The following is an 18,465-nucleotide window of genomic DNA, read 5'->3' on the forward strand; positions in this document are numbered from 1 at the left end:
TCAATAGTTTTCAAGATGCTACTAAGATGCATGTGGCACTGTGCTCCTTGCTCTACATGTTTTTTTTGGATCTGTCTTAATGCATGACCTTCAAAGCGAACCTCAGCTCTGAGGTAAGATAATTACACAAGCAAGTTTTTTTCTAGAATTAATTTTATGTACTTGTGAGTGTCAGGCATGGCAGCCATGCCATGATTCTTCTCGCCGTTGACAGTGTCCGCTTTAAGTAGATTGTAGCCCTCGCACCAGTTTATGGATTTAATTATTCATGTATTTGTGTTATTATTGTTTAATTTGTGTTTTTTCCCAGCACCTTCGGCTCACATTTCTTACCTCAATTTAAAAAATGTAATTCATAAATGTGACTTTTCATTTCATGTTGGTTTACCTTTGCACGAGGTGTTATTATCATTTGTTCCTGAAATTTTTTTTTGGAAAGGCAGAGAATTATCCCATACTAAGACAAAACACTGTTCTTTGTGGTCAAGCTGAGCGGGTTGTAGCACTTTCCTTCTAATTTTCAGCCATGCTACACAGTGGGTGCGCTGCTGTACAAGGTGGATAAAATACACCGACAAACCCAATAGCTCTTGCATAGGTAAAAACATTTTTTACATTTTATTATCTGTGGACATGCAATTCTGCATTTGGTTCTTCAAGGAGAAAGACAATATAAATGTATATAAAGAAATGAAAACCTTAGCCCCACCCCCCTTTCTATAGGTAATTGAGCATTAAAGAGAAGGAAATAGAGAGAGAGCAAGAGCGTGTATGTGTTTGTGCATGTGTAAGTGCATGTGTGCACAAGGCACACATTAGGTTGTTTATCCCATGCTGCGCTTAAGAATACTGCATTAAATGGGAACGTTTAGGAAGACGAGTATCTACAAGCAGAGTCCTTGCTTTGCTTGGAAACACTTAGACACATAAACATGCTTTTACTTCTAAGTATGTTTTGTATGGAGAGATGAAATGGGAGATAATGATTATGATTCATCCATTTCACTAGATCGATAACAGGCATTAGTCATGCCGGGGCATCCATTATAAAAGCTACAGGGCAGCCGCTCGCTTTCTCTTCAGCTCCTTGGATCACAAAATCTGAAAGAGAGCAATAGATACTGTAAATAGTAGAAAATATATTTGCATGGATTGCGTTTAACTCAAATTATTCAAATGTATTTGTGCTCCACCATTTACTATGGTTGCTCATCCTTAATTGTTTGTTAAGTGATGGTAACATACATTATGGATTGCTGTGCATGACATAAAAGCTATATATTTACATTAGTACTAATGGATGGCAGGAACGTTTACTAAACCTTGAGCAAAAGAGTCCATAATAAAATCTAAAGAGAGGGAATTTCTTCGTCTAACTATGAAGTTCTGAGCATGGCATAGTTCCCACGCGTCTGCACTGTCGTTATGCCTGATTAATTTGGTTTTGACCATGTATCCTTGAAATCTTTATCTGGACTCATCCTCTACTTTCTGACCCATCTCCTGTGTATGAGATGCTCTTATGAATCTTGAACATAAGCTGATTTGGCTGGACTCCATTGTGGGCTCACTTTTACTCAATCAAGATATAATAAACCAAAGTGGTTGTAGTTTGTTTCAGTGCCACATAATCCTTGTTCCCAGCCCTGATGATGACCCTTAAATAGCTAGGGGTCGAAACGTCCACTACCTCACAGTTGTATGTGGCTATCTCCGTGGGACTACTGATCGGAACAATTCATCAAGGATATTTACTTTACCTTGGATAAGAATTATTGGTCATGACGATAGCTACCTGGCTGTTATTCCATATGAATTGTACAAAGATTTTTTTATATATATTTTCTCACACTGCGCCGCTCACGAGCACTTGATTCACTATACTCACTAACACCAATGTAAATTTGTGAAATGTGGTTGCTGTTATTTAATCTGTTTTCAAAATATAGTTATGCAATTGGGTACTCCCTCATAAAAAAGTGATTCATTGTATGTCTTATTCTTATTGATGCTTTTGAATGGTTCCCATTGATACATTGTTGTAGACATATAACTATTGAGTACGTCATTTAATCAGTTTTTGCTATACTATTAGATAAGACATATATAAAATTACATGTTATTGTTTGTCGAAATAATGTGACACAAATTTATGTATTTATTTTTTATTTGCTCACCTTTAGAGAGCTTTGAGATATAGTAAGTAAACCTAGAGAGCCATAAACTCCATATCGGAATTAAGCAAATAAAGCGAGAGAGAAGAACAGATTTTGCATTGCGCTTTGCGTTATAGAATGTTTGAGTTTGATCAATACGCTCTCTCCTTAAAAACAAATAATTAATTATTAGAGAGCACTAAATTATTGAATGCAAAATAAAGCATTATAAAGACTGAGTCGTATTTATTTTATTAAAATATCAGAAAGTGTCAACCACATATTGAAGCCTTTCATGGGTCCCTAAAGCAGATCCTATATACAGGCCATGGAAGTAGTTGCCTATGGTGTCCTTTTATTGGCAAAGCGTTCATAGGTTCCACAGGCACTACTAGCTTTTAACCCCCATAGGTGTTTTTCAGCAGGTCTAAAGCGGTGAATGTGACAAAAAGGGGAGGGGGCAGAAAAAATTTACATTGGCTATGACACAGATTACCTTGAGAGGCACTTGAGGATCACCCGGTGGTCCCCTTTTTGTAAAACGTTGCATGGTGCTCTCAACTATATCAACCCTTCCCTGCACCCACATTATGCCATCACCTCCTTACAAGCAGAGGCTTTTTATTGGGTTTTTTTTCAACGTCATAGTCATCTTGGAATAAACACTACAACAATATAAAAACGTTTCTTCTCAGATGACTGATTTACATTATTTCAGGACTCCCATGCACCCTTCCCCTCACAACCACCAGTTTTAAAAATAACACCCAACATTATTTTTTTTCATTTCGTTATAATTAAAGATGATGCGTATATTTAGGTATGCTGATTGGATTTCTCATTTTCAGCAATTTTTGCAAAGTGCCCTGTACTTTGTAGCACAATGAGGTTCTAATTATTTTGCAGCTTCTAAATGAGTCTTTCTTTGCCTTTGCCACATTGTATTATTTTCGAAATTCACTTTCTTTACTGCACATCACGTTCTAGCATTTTTCATTCTTGCAGTGAGCAGTTTTGCTTTTTTTGCCTTCTGGTATATGCCAAAGTGAGGTCAGTATTTAGCACCCTGCCTTCTTCGTAGCTCTTGAATGCTCCTGAACGCACCCAAGCATGGGCAAGCCTGCCCTTGGCAGTAGCCTGGTGACCACAGGTGAGGACCGGCCCTCTACAGGAACGGATTAAGCTGAAGGCTATTGTCTGCCTCCAGCTCTCTGAAAAAGGTTACAAAGCCGGCTGTTTGCTAACCCTTAACCGGCCCTACAGGTCCCCAGTCTTTCATCCCTTGATGCCCTGGCAGCTAGCACGATACAAAGCCCCAGTCCGCACAATTTGTGAGCCAGTCAATATTTGGTGATTGTTTTGACTTCTAGACTTTGACTGTCTATCTGCTACTAATGCAGCGCAGCAGTAGTTTTCTCTTCGTCCTTCGAGGAGATGTAATTGACTGGGGTCCTGGCCTAAGACGATTGTTTGCTTGATTTGATTTGTAATCCACTGTTAGCATCCACACACCACATCTGTGGGAAATTAACTTTTTTTTGTCTTTTTATGGACCGAGATTTACTGCTATTATGACTCTGTGTTACAGTCACTGTGTGACCTGCATGCCGTCCTCCCCTTCCAATATAGGATACATATGGGCCGCAATTGGTTATGCCCAACTCGAGAGTAAGGCCATAGTAAGTTGGCACAGAAAGTGTATCGGTGGTGTGAATTTACATCGTATATGGAGGCTGCAAAGTATATTTACACCACCCAAATATATAACTAACATGTATGTCCTGAGGGAATGCCTATCCTGATTGGGTGCAGTGTAAAACCACTGACATATCAGCCCAGAAAAAAATGCTTTGCTATGTAGAAGCACTAACTTTTATGCATTAGTTACATCAGTAACTAATGTATAGATGAGCTTTGAAAGCCCATAAGGTTGGGTTCTTATTGTTTAAAAGAGTGACATGCTAAATATTAAAGAAAGCAATGTATGTATAGATACCATACCAGTTTTGCCACTGTTTAGGCAAAGTTGTATTCTCTTCTCCTTTGAGAGGTGCCATTTGTGTATAAAGCTCTTAACAGTTGGAGGTGGTACATGTTAACTAAATGTACAGGGACCATAGCTGTTTGTTACTGCAGGTAAAGTTGCATATTCATATGAAAGGGCCCAATTGTAAATACAAGGCTGCCTTTGTTTTGAAAGTAGGTTGTAAATGTATTGAATGGAAAAGTAACTTTTAAAATCTCCACTTTTCGCAGCCTGAAAGTGGCACTGAAAGAAAGCAATTCTCTTGGTGTTCCTTGTTAAGTGGCTGTAAATAGCATTTCATTCAGGTGTAATATATTGTGATGCCAGGATCCAATACACCAACCTCTTTAGCCATGAAGACTGTTATTGTGAAAATGCTGATTACGTACTTCCAAAGAGCCATTTGTGAAGGGATATGACCAGACAGCATCATAAAAGGCCACATCAACAGCCTCCATACTCACAAGATGATGCCATATTGAAGTCCAAGTGACAGAAGCCTTCCACCGAAAGAGGTCTCCTGTACATTTGTCTCTGTTAAGTAGGTGGGGACGATTTTCACAGATCACAAAGCGGTGATGGATCCTCATATCCATATGGCTGAATCTGAGAGGGGATTCAGGCTTCTGAAAGGGTAACCTGACTTCTGCCATTTTGAATAAAGACCTTTGTGAAGTTTTAAATCAAAGGATGCAGGAAGTGCTAAAAGTAGTGCTGAGTTTTGGCTTCAATTCTTCCAGGAGTGGACCAAGATAAATCTCCAATCACTGGCTAGCGCACAGGATTATAAATAGTACCTCTTCAGCGCCTCCTGAAAGTATTCCTGCAACTGGTAGACAACATATGAAGGTAAAAGAACACTGACAAGCATGCTGAGGAGGGAGACTGAAGGACTGCTGCTCTCCACTTGCACCCAGGAACTGAAACTGCTCTCTAAGGTTCAGATGGCTTACTTCCATGTGTTTGCCTCATTGACCCAGAAAGCTGAAAACGAGCTCTATCCTGTGTGGAGGAACCAGCTGCTCAGTTAGGACAGGACTGCACTGGACTCTAGGGGGGGCACTTCCATTAAAGACAGCTAGAAGCCTTCTTTGAATTCCTGCGAGCTGTGGAAAAGACTGCTGGTAACATCCGCATCTTCATGAAATTGGTATTGTGGCAGAGAGATTACCCTTGGAAAGGTGACTGAAGACCCAGACAACTACTCCAGGAAAACTGAAGGCATTGGAGTGTAATAGGGTGGAACTTCCCACCCTCTGTGAGGTGGAACTGATTTTTGTAACATTTTCTTTTTCGTTTTCCATTGGAAGAGCAACCTATTGTGGGGACTTTTAATAATGCACACAGACTAATAATGACTTTTACTCTTCTATTGTTCCTCTGGGTGTTTTTGACATTTTTGCCTTAAAATGTAAAAATCAATATCTCCGTATCCCTCAGTCCACTTTGAACCATAATTGGGTCATTTTATCAGATATGATTTTCTTGATTTTTCTAAATTGGCTTAGGATTTTAATGTGTTGTGGTCTGCTGAGGTTAACTATTACGTTGAACATATCACATATTTTTCTGGGGAATTGCCTTCGGCTTGTGTCATAGCTACTAGAGTTTCACCACAGTTTCTCAGTGAACTGTGATTTTGTTAGGTTGGTAGGATCACCACATCCATAAGTAATAATCTACCTTCTAACAATATTGATCTATGACATGGGTACTCACAAACGTTTTCCCTGGGGCCAAAACCTTTGGTCTGTAACGTGCCTGGGTGCCGCATTGATGCCAGGGCGGTGGCGGTCGGATGGGATGACTAGGGGGATTGGTGGCAAGGTAGGTGTAGGGGAAGCAAAGGATATACATCTAGTGGCTGAAATAAACAATGGGAAACCAGAAAACCTGGAATTAATCCCGGCTTACCCACTTTTCCAAATTGTGTGATCCTAGGCAATTATTTAGTGTCACTTTCCCTCCTTTGTCTGCATTATCACATTTAAGATGACCTCGAAATACAGGATTCATGGTGTGCGCTGCACAAAACCTGCTTCTATGTTTGATTTAATAAACTATAATGTTGTTTATATATGATAGGAACCCAGGCCACCCCTAAAGTGCACATACCAAGTGACTTGCCTCTTTAATTTACTATTGGTGGTGTTCTCAGGGTAAAGGAAATAATTAATGTTTCCAAATTTATGTTTGAAAACTATCACTTCAAAAGGAATACATCTCAATACACTGATAAAATAAATTGTACTAAGGTGAAAAGGTTCTGCATGTTAACTAAATACACTTAATTAATTTTGAAGAGACTGTCTTAGTTTTACACTTATGCTGCAAGATGTCTTTAAAAATGAAGGTGTTTCTAAAGTTAAGTGCAGAAGTCCCTAGTTACCTCCTTTCTTTAGCACCAATTAAATTTGAAGTAAATGATTGTGTGTGTATTTAATATTTTTCTTAATGCGGAGTCCAGCAAACAGCTGCCCAGTGCTCCTCAGTGGCGGTTTCTGTGTAAGGGCGTAGGGGCTACACCCTATTTACTTCCAGTGTCAAAAAGAAAGCAATGTACATTGCTAAATCTGCCTTTATTTACGTTTTTTAACCTGTTATGTACCCTTACAAACAGAAACCTGAACGAGGGGCTTCTCTCTGCGAGACTGCCGCTTGTTATAAATTTGCAAGTTGCTCGCCTGGTGGGCTGGACCAGAGTCTAGAGAGTATTTTGCCGGGCTGACAATCTCTCAGCCCTGAGGTCTGTGAGGTCATCAGCCCGGCAAAGACCTTCCACAAGGGCCAGTCTCCACCCCCTGAGGACGTGGGGATAAAGTTAGCCCTGGGCACTCCAGACCCAAGCCCTGAAGCGCTAAGCCTCCACGTCAGTGGAGAGCGTATCGTCACCCCACCTTCCCACCTCGTCACAGGGTGGGGTGGGACTCACCCTGTGACTAGGTGGGCAAGGTCCTCCTTCCTGGGCTTCTGGTCCATGTCAGAGCAGCCTGAGCCCACGTGCCTCCATCAGAGCTGCTGCCTGTTCCTGTAATGGATGTTTTTACACACTGGTGGCTCTCACTCGATAATTTGAGTGTTCAGCACTGGAAAAACCAAACTGTGTGCTCTAAGTGCATGAATGTCAGCTACTGGTGCTGCAGCTCCCGTACAGGCTAGAGAGAGGGGAACAGATGGTCTGCGCTCTCAGATTCAAAATGGCTGGGGGAAACTTGGCATCTCAGTGACTGCAGCAGTATACTTGAAAAGACCCCAGGGCCGCTGTGAAATGAGTAGCCTGCGGGTAGGCCATAGCGGCGAACCCCACGCTGGTGGAGAGGCTTTGCCAATGAACTTGTGCGGTCCTAGAGGGGGAGGATACCGGCGGTTGCGAAGAGGAGAAGTGGCACCGTGGAACAGCTGGCGCATTCCCTTGCTGTCGCAGAGAAGCCCTGTGTGAAAGGTAACAGGCGCACTCCCTTAAGTCTCTGCAGCCTGTGCGTCTGCCCAGAGAGAGAGGGCCCCTTGCGCATTGGTCTGGCAGCAGTAAGAGGCTTCCACCTTGCCTGAAGCCACAGATACCCTAGTGCTACCAACAAGCTGCATGAACAAGAGCATTGTGTTTTGGATGACCTGGCTGGGAGGGTTGACTTGGACAGTCATTGGACAGGCTACGGCTGGGCACCTGGACTGTGGAAGAAATGCACAATTCAACGAGTGCTGGTCCCTAAGGCTTCTCTCGAGTGCCCATTAGGAAGAAGCTGGATAGTGCTTGGGACCCTATCCACGAAACTGTGCTGCTCCCACTCACGTGTCACCGGATGGAACTCAATGGAGCCTTGATGTTGGTCGTGGGGTGCACTGTCTTGGTCACGCTGTCTAGTTCGACCCGGGCTTGTGGAGCTTGTTCCCCCTCTGTGTGGATTGTCGTGGGGGATCTATCACAGCACATAGGTACCTGGCACATCACAGCAGGCAAACTTAAGCGATGACCCCATGGGTAAAGCTGAGAAGTCACAGGCCAGACTCACCTTCGAGTCCAATAAAAATGCTCCAGAGGTACACCTGAGGCTGAGGCGGACAAAGGTGACCGAGTCATGACACTGGGCCCCTAGAGATCACCCTTCTGGTGATACAGCAAAGTCTACACACTATAGACTGTAAAATGTATCAACTTAAATGCGTTTACCCATTTCCTGTGCAAGACGGATACATGTGAACCCTGGTTTATGCTGCTCTGCGTGTGTTTAAGCGGACAGGCGAGAGCTTTTGGTAAGTAAATACTCATTTATGATGGACATGTGTAGTAGTTAATGGTCACTATTGTTTTAGTATTTTTTTCATGGCAAATAACAGATGTTGGCAGCTAGCAAAGCAACACAAGGAGAGGAGAAGTAAAAAAATGTTTAATTCATTAACATAAAAGATTGTGCTGGAAATGCACCATTTTATCCCATTAAAAAAAACATGGGGAATCGAGGCTGGCTTACCAAATAACTCCATGCCCACCGAACGTGAACTCGCCCCCCTCTTCCCCAAGCTGCGGAATCCCAGCCCCACCATTCTCAAACGTCACCATCCGCCACTGTTCCTCCTGTTGCCCAAGGGGCCGCATGTAAAGGTCAAAGGGGCCGCATGAGGCCGGCAGGCCGTACTTTGAGTATCCCTGATCTATGACAAAACATTCATTGCTATATATTCACAATACTTCTGGTCTAATGGTCTGACGTCTTTGAGGTCATATTGTGGTATCTTGGCACTGGTGCAAAAACAGTGCACACTGCTTTACATACTTTTTGCTGTTTGTGTAGCACAGACGTAAGAAAATTACATTTTCATGAGGTAACTATATAAAGCAATCTCCTTTAACATTTCTTTACAGCTTATGTAATGAGAAGTGAATAAAACATATTTTCTCTATATATTAAAGAAGACACAATCAATCTGTTCAATTGTTTGTAGCACAAGTTGCAAAAATAGCACAAAATCTGTTTGTTTTTAATTTAGAAAATTAATTGCACATGGCTTCACAGTCTGTTTCTACCATTTTTGCCATGGTTCAAAAAAATTTTTTTGACATGGACCAGAGCAAAATGTCTTTGCTTCATTTTGTGTTACACAAGCAATAGTTTTGGTGCAAATAGATTAGTCATGCTTTTCACAAGTGCAGTTTTGTGATACTGAGATTTGTAAATGCAATTTGAAGAACAACACGCCTTACAACTGTTTAAGGTGGCATATACCTACTGGAATAGCAGGACTCTAAGCCTGAGAGGAATGAAAGCCTATGGTGAATACTATGAAGTACAAATAGTACTTGGAGGGGGCTCACCTGCACCCAGGCAGACTTGCACAGAAGATACTGGGGAGCAAGTAATGGCCAGCTTTTTTAGAATAAATGTGCCTGGTAGAGGGGAAAAATGAAAGATGAATAAGAGCCCATAGAGCTCTCTCAATGTGCTACATTCCATTAATAGAAAAGAAACCAACCATTTTAGGCATTTTCTTCTGCTGACCTTTGACCAGCTCTGCCATTGCTGCATGTCCAGATGAGCTGGCTATTTTACCACTGAGCCTGGACAATTATTTGCACAAGCAATGTTTTTACTGCATACATGCTTGAAATTATTCTCTTTTGCGTGGTGTACCTCCAGACTGTTGCCTTGACTGTTTTTGCTTGCTGTAAAAAACTGTGCACTTTACCCCTGTGTACCAGAGTTAACGTGCCTGTGCTGTCCATTTCAACACGATGAAAGTGGCATAGCTCTAATTGGCATATTTAACCTATAAGCCCCCTGTATATGGTGAAAGTGTAGCACGGGCCAGTAAGTTAAATGCCACAAGTGAATTGCAGCACTCATTGTGCAATCCACCACAGTGAAAGTATAAACTTGACTGCAGGCATATCCTCCATAGCCTGACTCTGCAATCTTAAAACTGCATATTAAGTGTGCCAAAATATCCCCTTTTGACAGGCATGAATCTTATTTTTAATGGTAATAAGTTATCTCTACATAGGCCTATCTGCCCATAAGGCAGGATGCATGGTATTAAAAAGTAGAAAATGTAAAAGTGTCATGTTAAACATGTTCTTATAGTGTCAAGGCCCCAATAACTATTTTCACTGTAGCAGGTTTGCCTGTTTGATAGGAAAGAATTGGAATACAACATTAAATTTAAAATTGTTATATCTGGCTCAGAAACAGCTCCAAAAATCTTTTTGGGATTTTTTGAACTATTTATTTCAAATGTATTACATACCCACCTTACTGGTGAAGTTAGATTTATAATAAATATTTTGGAAAAGTAATTTTAAAAAGCTATCTCTTTCCTGTCTAAAGCCTCAAGAGACCCATTTGTATGAGTCTTGACCCCAAAGTGCTGTGCCCAAGGTCCTGGACCCTTGGCTGCTGTCAAAGTGTACTCCCCATAATGTTCCTGAAACCTCAGACTTAAAAACATTTTTGCTTCAAAGTCCACCGGATGGCCAGGGCCAAGCTGCCACACTAATACAACAAAGCTGCATAGTTGTTGGATCAAATGTTCAGGGTGTTCCCACTCAGAGCTTGTCTACAGCAGCAAATCTGATTCAGCTGGACATTCTGGAGAAGGTGTCCATACTCGTGGAGCCATCTTCAGTAACGGCCTGCAACCTTGTTCAGCTAGAATAATCTGAACTTTAAAAAAGTGACTAAATCCAAAGCTTGAAAACTTAATTGGGTGAAACGTATACAAGCGGGGAGAAATGTGTTCTGGGCGAGAAAAAAATCAAATTCCTCCCTCTCTGAGCTTTCCTGCCAAAAGTCAACAGCTTCACAGGGACCTCATCCAGCGTCTATCCAATGAAATGGAGTCCTCTTCAGTCACACCATGCTTAATAGCCCTGCTGAGGATTTTAGACTTCCATTTCAGAGACTTGGGCCAGATGTAAGGGAAAATTACGGTGCGTGTCGCTGCAGCAAACTTGGCAGCATCGCGCACCATCGTTTTCACAAGACAGGGATGCACCGTATTAAATAGAATACAGCACACCCCTGTGTTGCACCCTGCGCCGGCGCTGAATTTGCTGCCGTTCCCCAAAGCAGCAACCCTTGCATCATTGTGCAAGGATGGCTGCGTTAACGGGGAGATTGTTTTTGTGCAAGAAGGAACACCTTCCTGCATAAAAACAAACTTCAATGGCGATTTGCTATTTCCATGTGTGCTGCAGAATGCAGCACACATAGAAAGAGCGCCCTGCTAATGCCACCCCTGGGGTGGTGTTAGATTTTGGTGCTGCCTCAGGTTTACAAAAGTTCATAAATCTGGGGCAAAGTCAAAATACAATGGGTGTTGCTGTGGCACGCCCACAGCAACACCCATTGAACGGCCCTTCCACTCAGTGCTGTATGTGAAGGGGACGTATTGAAAAAGTGGTGTTAAGCCACTAAAAGTGGCTTAACACCACCTTGCAAATACGGTGCAGTGCATAGTACCACCGGAGCGTCACTAAAAGTGACACTCCGGTGGTGCTAGGGACCCATAAGTTCGAAGGTAATATGTCTGATTAAGTCAAACCTCGTTTCTGTATCTGACTCGCACTCCATCATGGTTGGCCTTAACTTGCACTTGGGTGCCAGTCGAGCACAACCAGTTGACAGTGCTTGGCGCTTATTGCTTTCTGGTGGCATCTTCACATTTAAACTCTAAAAAAATCTTATCTCTGATTTCCCTTTTTGGATTTTTGTCAAGTTTATCTTATCTCTGATTTCCCTTTTTGGATTTTTGTCAAGTTTATGTCATTTTCATTTATTAAAATATTCTATATTTTGCTAAATTGATTTGCAATTGATCCTTCCATTGAGATTTGATTCTATTAATGAATGTTTTGATGCTGTATACATACTTGGCATATTTCCTCTTAGTTTAGCCTGTCTGCTCTGTGCCACAGATACCAGGGAGTTGAGCACAGGTTAATGTAGTGTCTTTAGTGGTTCACTCTGACAGGGTGTGTGGTGGTTATTTGAGGTGGGTACTCACTCCCCTCACAATATACTTTACAAATGATCTGCACTTTTGTCCTGTATTCCATAGTTCAATACAAAGATCCGCGTGCTCTAAAACACCCATCCCCTTTGCCAATTTCAGCATTCAAAATCTGTTGATAAACCAATGAAAAAGCCCCTTTTGACAGCAGGATGACAAGCTTCGTTTTGAAAAAATTCTGACAATTTGGTTACATATTTCTACTTAGCTGTACATCAGTAACACTGGCCCAATTCATTAACAAAGGGCTGAATATTGCACTCTCTTGGTTCGCTTGTTGCCTCAGAAGCAATCCCTGTATGGCCTTTTGGATATCAGGGCCTCTATGTATATGGGTGCTGCAATGATCCAAGGCCAAGTAGAGCAAAGCGATGTTCTACAGTACTAGCTCCTTAACTACCATGTGTTCAGTATCTGAAAAAGGGTTTCTATTCATATTCTCTCTCTACCTGCGTGGGATGTAAATGAATCTTGTGCAATAAGATTCATCATTCATTTCTAGGGAAAATTATGATACATTCATCTGTACCAAGTGTGTGTATTATTTATTGTCTTAAAAATAATACATTTTGTTAAGTATTCTTCTTCTTATTATTATTATTATTATTATTATTATTATTATTGTTATTATTGTTATTATTATTATTACTATTGTTATTATTATTATCATCATCATAAAGTAGTAGTTGAGTAGTAATAATACTACTACTACTACTAATAATAGTAATAACAACAACAATGACTTGTTTTATATAGGACTTATATCACAGCGCTGTCATTTCTAAACACTGGAAATGACAAGTGTTACAATTCACTAATTTATATTTTGCAGGCAGCCCCTCTTAGCAACTTCACCTTTTCTGGAGGTCCTGCCAGGCCATGTTATTAAACACAAGGTCTTGCTCTCACTGCACAACAGCACTAGCCAGTGATCCTCTGTCGCTGCTGCCACCAAGCCTGCTGTGTTACCCATAGGATTTAAATCTTTTAGTATATGCCTTTGTAGATTGTTTTATTTTCTTTGCCAATTACTTGACACTTTTTTAATAACTGCTCCCCTTCTACTTATGATTTCTTTGCAGGTTGTTTGAGTTTGTGTCTCATCTTCAGATTTCCTGATTACTTGTATCACAACTAAACCACAGACACAAACAAGCGATGGTTTTCCAAGCTAAACAAACGCCTGTCCCAGGCTCACACGGATTGGCTGCGATGCCATAACAATGGTGGTTGGCGCTTTACAAATGCAAAATACCGTGGCACTATACTTTCTTGAGGCATTTATTTTGTATGTGCACTAACATTACTGATATTTTCAGCACGTCCTTTTTTATTGAATTTCACGCAATTTTTAAAGCACACTTGCGGTAAATTGGTGCTTCTTGGCACTATTCTTCAGCAAACCACCATTACGTAAATCAAACACTGCAATCTTTGATGGCACTGGAAAAAAACACGTTTTCATTGCCTTCAAAAAGCACCAAGTAGGTAATAACAGGTTAAGCCTCAAACGAATATGTCAGGTGCTGAACCTATCTACCCTCCAAGTTGCTGACTATCTGGTCATTCACTGGAAACAACAATTACGCCTGTGTAGGTAATTAAGGAGTACAGGGGTCTAAAAAACAATGTCCGTCTGAATATTGCAGGAAGGAAAGTGAATAGTATATCACCATTTCCGTTACACATGCAGAAGACAGAGAAAAAGAATAAACATTGAGACAACCCACCCCACCATATACAGTAGTTCCGCGAGACGCGCCTTAGTTCTATTTGCTTACAAGTGTATATCCGCAAGGCAGAGACTTAGTAAGAAAGTTATCAAATAGCTGAACAATTTTCAAAACAACCCACTACAGCGATTATCTGAGCTAAGAATAAGTGATCCGAGGTAACCACCATTTCAGGAAGGGTTGTCTTCAGTTTTACTTAACTCATTAAAAACTAAGACCAGAGAGACTGGATGTTCATTCCCTGCTACTTAAGGCAACACTTTCGACTTCTGCCATGTAGAGTATATCATTCCTCCATCATTTGAGGGGGGAGGGTGTTGGGGCCTTCCAATGGAACTCCTTTTTAGCTAAAAGTAGCACAAGGTTAACAATTTTGGGCTTTTCTATATCTTTCTTTGGTCTTTTAATAATTTCCCACATACAACATTCGAAAGAGCCACATCTGTTATGGACGGAGGATGAGATTAAGGTGCATATTTACAAGTCCCTATCGCCACTGGACCGTCGCTTTTTGTGCTACTAGTGGGCCTGCAGCACTGATTGTGCCGCCCACTCAGTAGCCCTCCAAACATGTCTCAGGTCTGCCACTGCAGAGCCTGTGTATGCAGTTTTAAACTGTCATTTCGACCTGGTGAAGTAAACCTGTTTGTTAAGCCAGTGCATGCACATGCATCAGTCCCAGGATGCAGCCACCAACGAAGACAACACTATAACGATCACCCATTGTAATTCATCTTTTCCTTTCATTTGTACTTCTAAAGACTCCATTCTTCAATCTTTTGTGCTCTCGCTATCAACACTTGTGAAGTGCCCATCCAGGCACCATCAACAGCGTGTCGAAATGCATGTTACATAGAATTACCTGATGTTGAAAACCTAATGCATTTTGGGATTTTTAGCCTTTCCTCAGGGGTAACTGTGAGGTGAGGAAGTGAAGTAAAAAAGAGGCCCGTCACCAGCAGAAACACAATTTCAGATTAAAAAACAAAAAAATCTTAATTTAAACTAACAAAACATGCCTACTATAATATGCATTAAGCATACATTTTGGCAAAAGATTGAAGAATGGAGTGAACATAAATACAAATAAAAGGAAAAGATGAATTACAATGGATGATCATTATATTGTCATCTTTGTTGATAGCTGCATCCTGGGACAGTGGAGATCTGAAGTGCGGTGGGACGGAGCACTTGCCAAGATTGCACACTTTACAACTTTGCCACAGAATATTTGGAGAAACATTGTGAATATTTGATTATATTGGTGTGTTGTTTACCACTGAAGCAGTTGAAGTAAACCCTTTGCCAGGCCCAAGTTTCCTTTTTAATACATATGCCAGGTAAGGTACGCCCTAGGCAGCCGTAATGGCAGGGTGCAATGTATTTAAAAAGCTGGACATATACTTAAGTTTTACATATCCTGGTAATGAAAAACTCTTAAATTAGTTTTTCACTATAGCAAGGCCTATCTCACCCACAGAATAACATTAGGATTCATTTATTACATCTAATAAGTGTAATTCACAATCTGGAAGAGGTAAACTTGGTGTCTGTGGAATCACAATTTGAAATCCCAACTTATGAAGTTGAATTTTAAATTGCCAATCTGGAAATGCCACTTTTAGAAAGTTGGCATTTTCTTACTCTAGCCATTTGGTGCCTGCTGCCTGTCTCTAATCACTTGTTTGGGGTGGGTGAAAGCTGGGCTTTATGTACACCCCCTATAGAGCCACACACAACTGGAACTTAGGTGTGACTTGATGGGGCATCCTGGGAGGATGGGAGGGAGGGGCTGCGTGCAGCCTCACTTACACCTGTATAGGTTGTGTCCTGTTCACACAAAAAGGGCTGCACAACCCCCTATAATGAGTCTGGAGCAAGGACAAGAAGGTAAGGGAGTCTGTGCCCATCAAAGGCATGTCTTTGAAGTCTCCCCCACTTCAAAGGCACAACTGGTACCACTACGTCAGTACACTTCTGGACCTGTGGATACTCTGCCAGAAAGAAGGACTGCTGTGCTACGACAAGTATTGCCACTCTGCTGGACTGCTTCTCTACAAGGAACTATTGATCGTTCTGCTGCTTGCTGCTTTTTCGGCTGGGTAAGAAGAAGTGGACCTGCACCTCCATTTTGCACCCAGGATCCCAGAGTGAATCAAAAGACTAGTTTGCTGGCCTCCTGATATTTGCCTAAGGGACATAACAGGCTTCCCACTGCTCCTGGACCCATCTTCAATGAGTTCTGTTTACTATGGGTGGCTCCTCCATTAGGACGGAGGAGCGTCGCCCCCAGCCCGCCAGCAGAAGCAGCAGCAACTGCAAAAGCTTTTTAAGAAAAAGGATACTAAACTCTGTTTATTATCCTTTTCTTTGAAAGGGACAGGGCCACAGAGGTGACGTGCACTGAGGGGGAGGGCACAGCACTCCCCCTCACTGTGCATGTATATTTGGCCGGCTGTCTCGGGCCGGCCAAATGCACATGCACACAAGGCTTTCTCCAGCCCAGCAACACAGTTACAGGTCTCGAGAGAGCCTGCACAGGCTCCCAGTCTGCCTGGGAGCACCTTGGCTGGGTGCTGCCAGCCAATCCTGGAGCTACTCAGAGCAGCGTCAGGATTGGCCGCAGGGCAGGCTGGGAGCCTGTGCCTGCATGCAGCAGAGGAGCAGCGCGGCATGACGAAGGAGGTACGTTTTTTTCTTAATTTAATTTTTATTTCCCCCGGCATGTGCCGCCCCTCCCCTTCTATGACCCGCAAACCGCGACTGCTGTTCACACCAGAACTGAGCTTCTTGCACAGTGAATCAGCACGATCCGCCACAAGTTTATCCTTTTGCGCAGCAAACATCATCTGCTGGCATGGATCACCACCATAAGGCTCCTGCCTGCCCATCCACAACACCGACCCTGCTATTCGCACCCCGCCGACTCTAGCCAGCAGCACTCTCCTTGCATCCAGTGAACTTCTTCCCTGAAAACAGGACTCTTGACACAAAATGTAAAAAGGTAAACCTTTAGTGGGACTAATCTAACTCACACTCTATTGTGGTTGGCTTGAACATTTGACTTTCACACAGTCCAGCTTGACCATGTACCTGCGGTTAGTGATTTATGCTTGTAGATACTATAATGCAGTTTATCCTTTAAAACATCATAACTCTGTTTCTACTTATTTGATTTTTGACGTTATGGTCTTGTTTTATTTATTAAATTTTGCTCTATTTTTCTAACCTGCCTGGAGTCTTTTTGTGTGTGTATTTCCACTGCTTCCGCTGTTTACTGTTTGAAGTGTTGCACAAATACTTCACACACTGTCTCTAAATTAAGCCTGACTGCTTTGTACCAAGCTACAGTGGGGGAGCATATGTTAATTTAGGGTTTACCTGACACCCTGACTAGAGGTATGGTTGCTGGTTGACAAGGGTTCATACCACAGTCAACCAGTAACCCAATTTCTAACATAAGGTCAGGTCTCAGGGGCTTCTAGGATGCCAAAAAGTCTCCTAATAATAGAGTATGTATTATGCCCCAGGAATGAAACTGCAATGATCCAAAATTATCAGTCATTGGAGGACAGGCAATAAACACTTCACCAGAAATGTACTGAGTAGTTTATAGTCAGTGTTTAAGACTGAAATTGGTTGACATGACTTAAGGAGTAATGGGTCCCTGCCTGGCTTGGAAACTGAGGTTATGACAGCTTCACTGGTTGAGGCGGACAGGAGATCTTCTTGCTAATCTAAAAAGTAACAGTGTGGCATAGTTTTTATAATATTCAGTAGGGAGTCGGCAGCATTGGGTTTTCACATTCCCCAAGCCATACAGAGCACCATCTAGCTCCTGTTCCATAAAGTAGTGTTCTAGCTGATCCACCTGAAGAAGAGTCATATGGGGTAAATCTCTCTTAGAAAGACATTGATTAGTATCCCTTTCGTCTGAAAATCTATCCCCAGAGTATGAGTGCTTTCAGTACACACTAAGGCGGTCATTCTGACCCTGGCGGGCGGCGGTTGCCGCCCGCCAGGCGGGAACCGCCATTTGGCCGCTACGCGGTCAAAAGACCGCTGCCGGCATTCCAACCTTCCCGCTGGGCCGGCCGGCGCTACCCATGGTTGCGCCGGCCGGCCCAGCGGGAAGGAGGCCTGCAACACAGAAGCCGGCTCCGAATGGAGCCGGCGGTGTTGCGGGCGTGCGACGGGTGCTGTTGCACCCGTCGCGCTTTTCACTGTCTGCTAGGCAGACAGTGAAAAGCTTCATGGGGCCCTGTTAGGGGGCCCCTGCACTGCCCATGCCAGTGGCATGGGCAATGCAGGGGCCCCCAGGGGCCCCAAGACACCCGTTCCCGCCAGCCTCTTCCTGGCGGTGACAACCGCAAGAAACAGGCTGGCGGGAAGGGGGTCAGAATCCCCATGGCAGCGCTGCTTGCAGCGCTGCCCTGGCGGATTCGCCCAGCCGGGGGAAAACCGGCGGGAAACCGCCGGTACTGGTTTTCTGACCACGGCTTTACCGCCGCGGTCAGAATGGGCATGGAAGCACCGCCAGCCTGTT

General features: G+C 42.7%; 1 long non-coding RNA gene across 1 annotated transcript in view; it reads right to left on the reverse strand.

Annotated features, from left to right (window-relative positions):
- Positions 1-972: 972 nt before the first annotated feature.
- LOC138260130 (uncharacterized) overlaps positions 973-18,465 on the reverse strand; it is a 234,893-nt gene continuing 217,400 nt past the window's right edge. Inside the window, exon 5 of the long non-coding RNA XR_011198811.1 lies at positions 973-1,101. This is a non-coding gene — a long non-coding RNA (uncharacterized lncRNA). The remainder of the gene's footprint in view (positions 1,102-18,465) is intronic.

The sequence above is a fragment of the Pleurodeles waltl genome, chromosome 9 (genome assembly GCF_031143425.1).
Source record: "Pleurodeles waltl isolate 20211129_DDA chromosome 9, aPleWal1.hap1.20221129, whole genome shotgun sequence".
NCBI lineage: Eukaryota > Metazoa > Chordata > Amphibia > Caudata > Salamandridae > Pleurodeles > Pleurodeles waltl.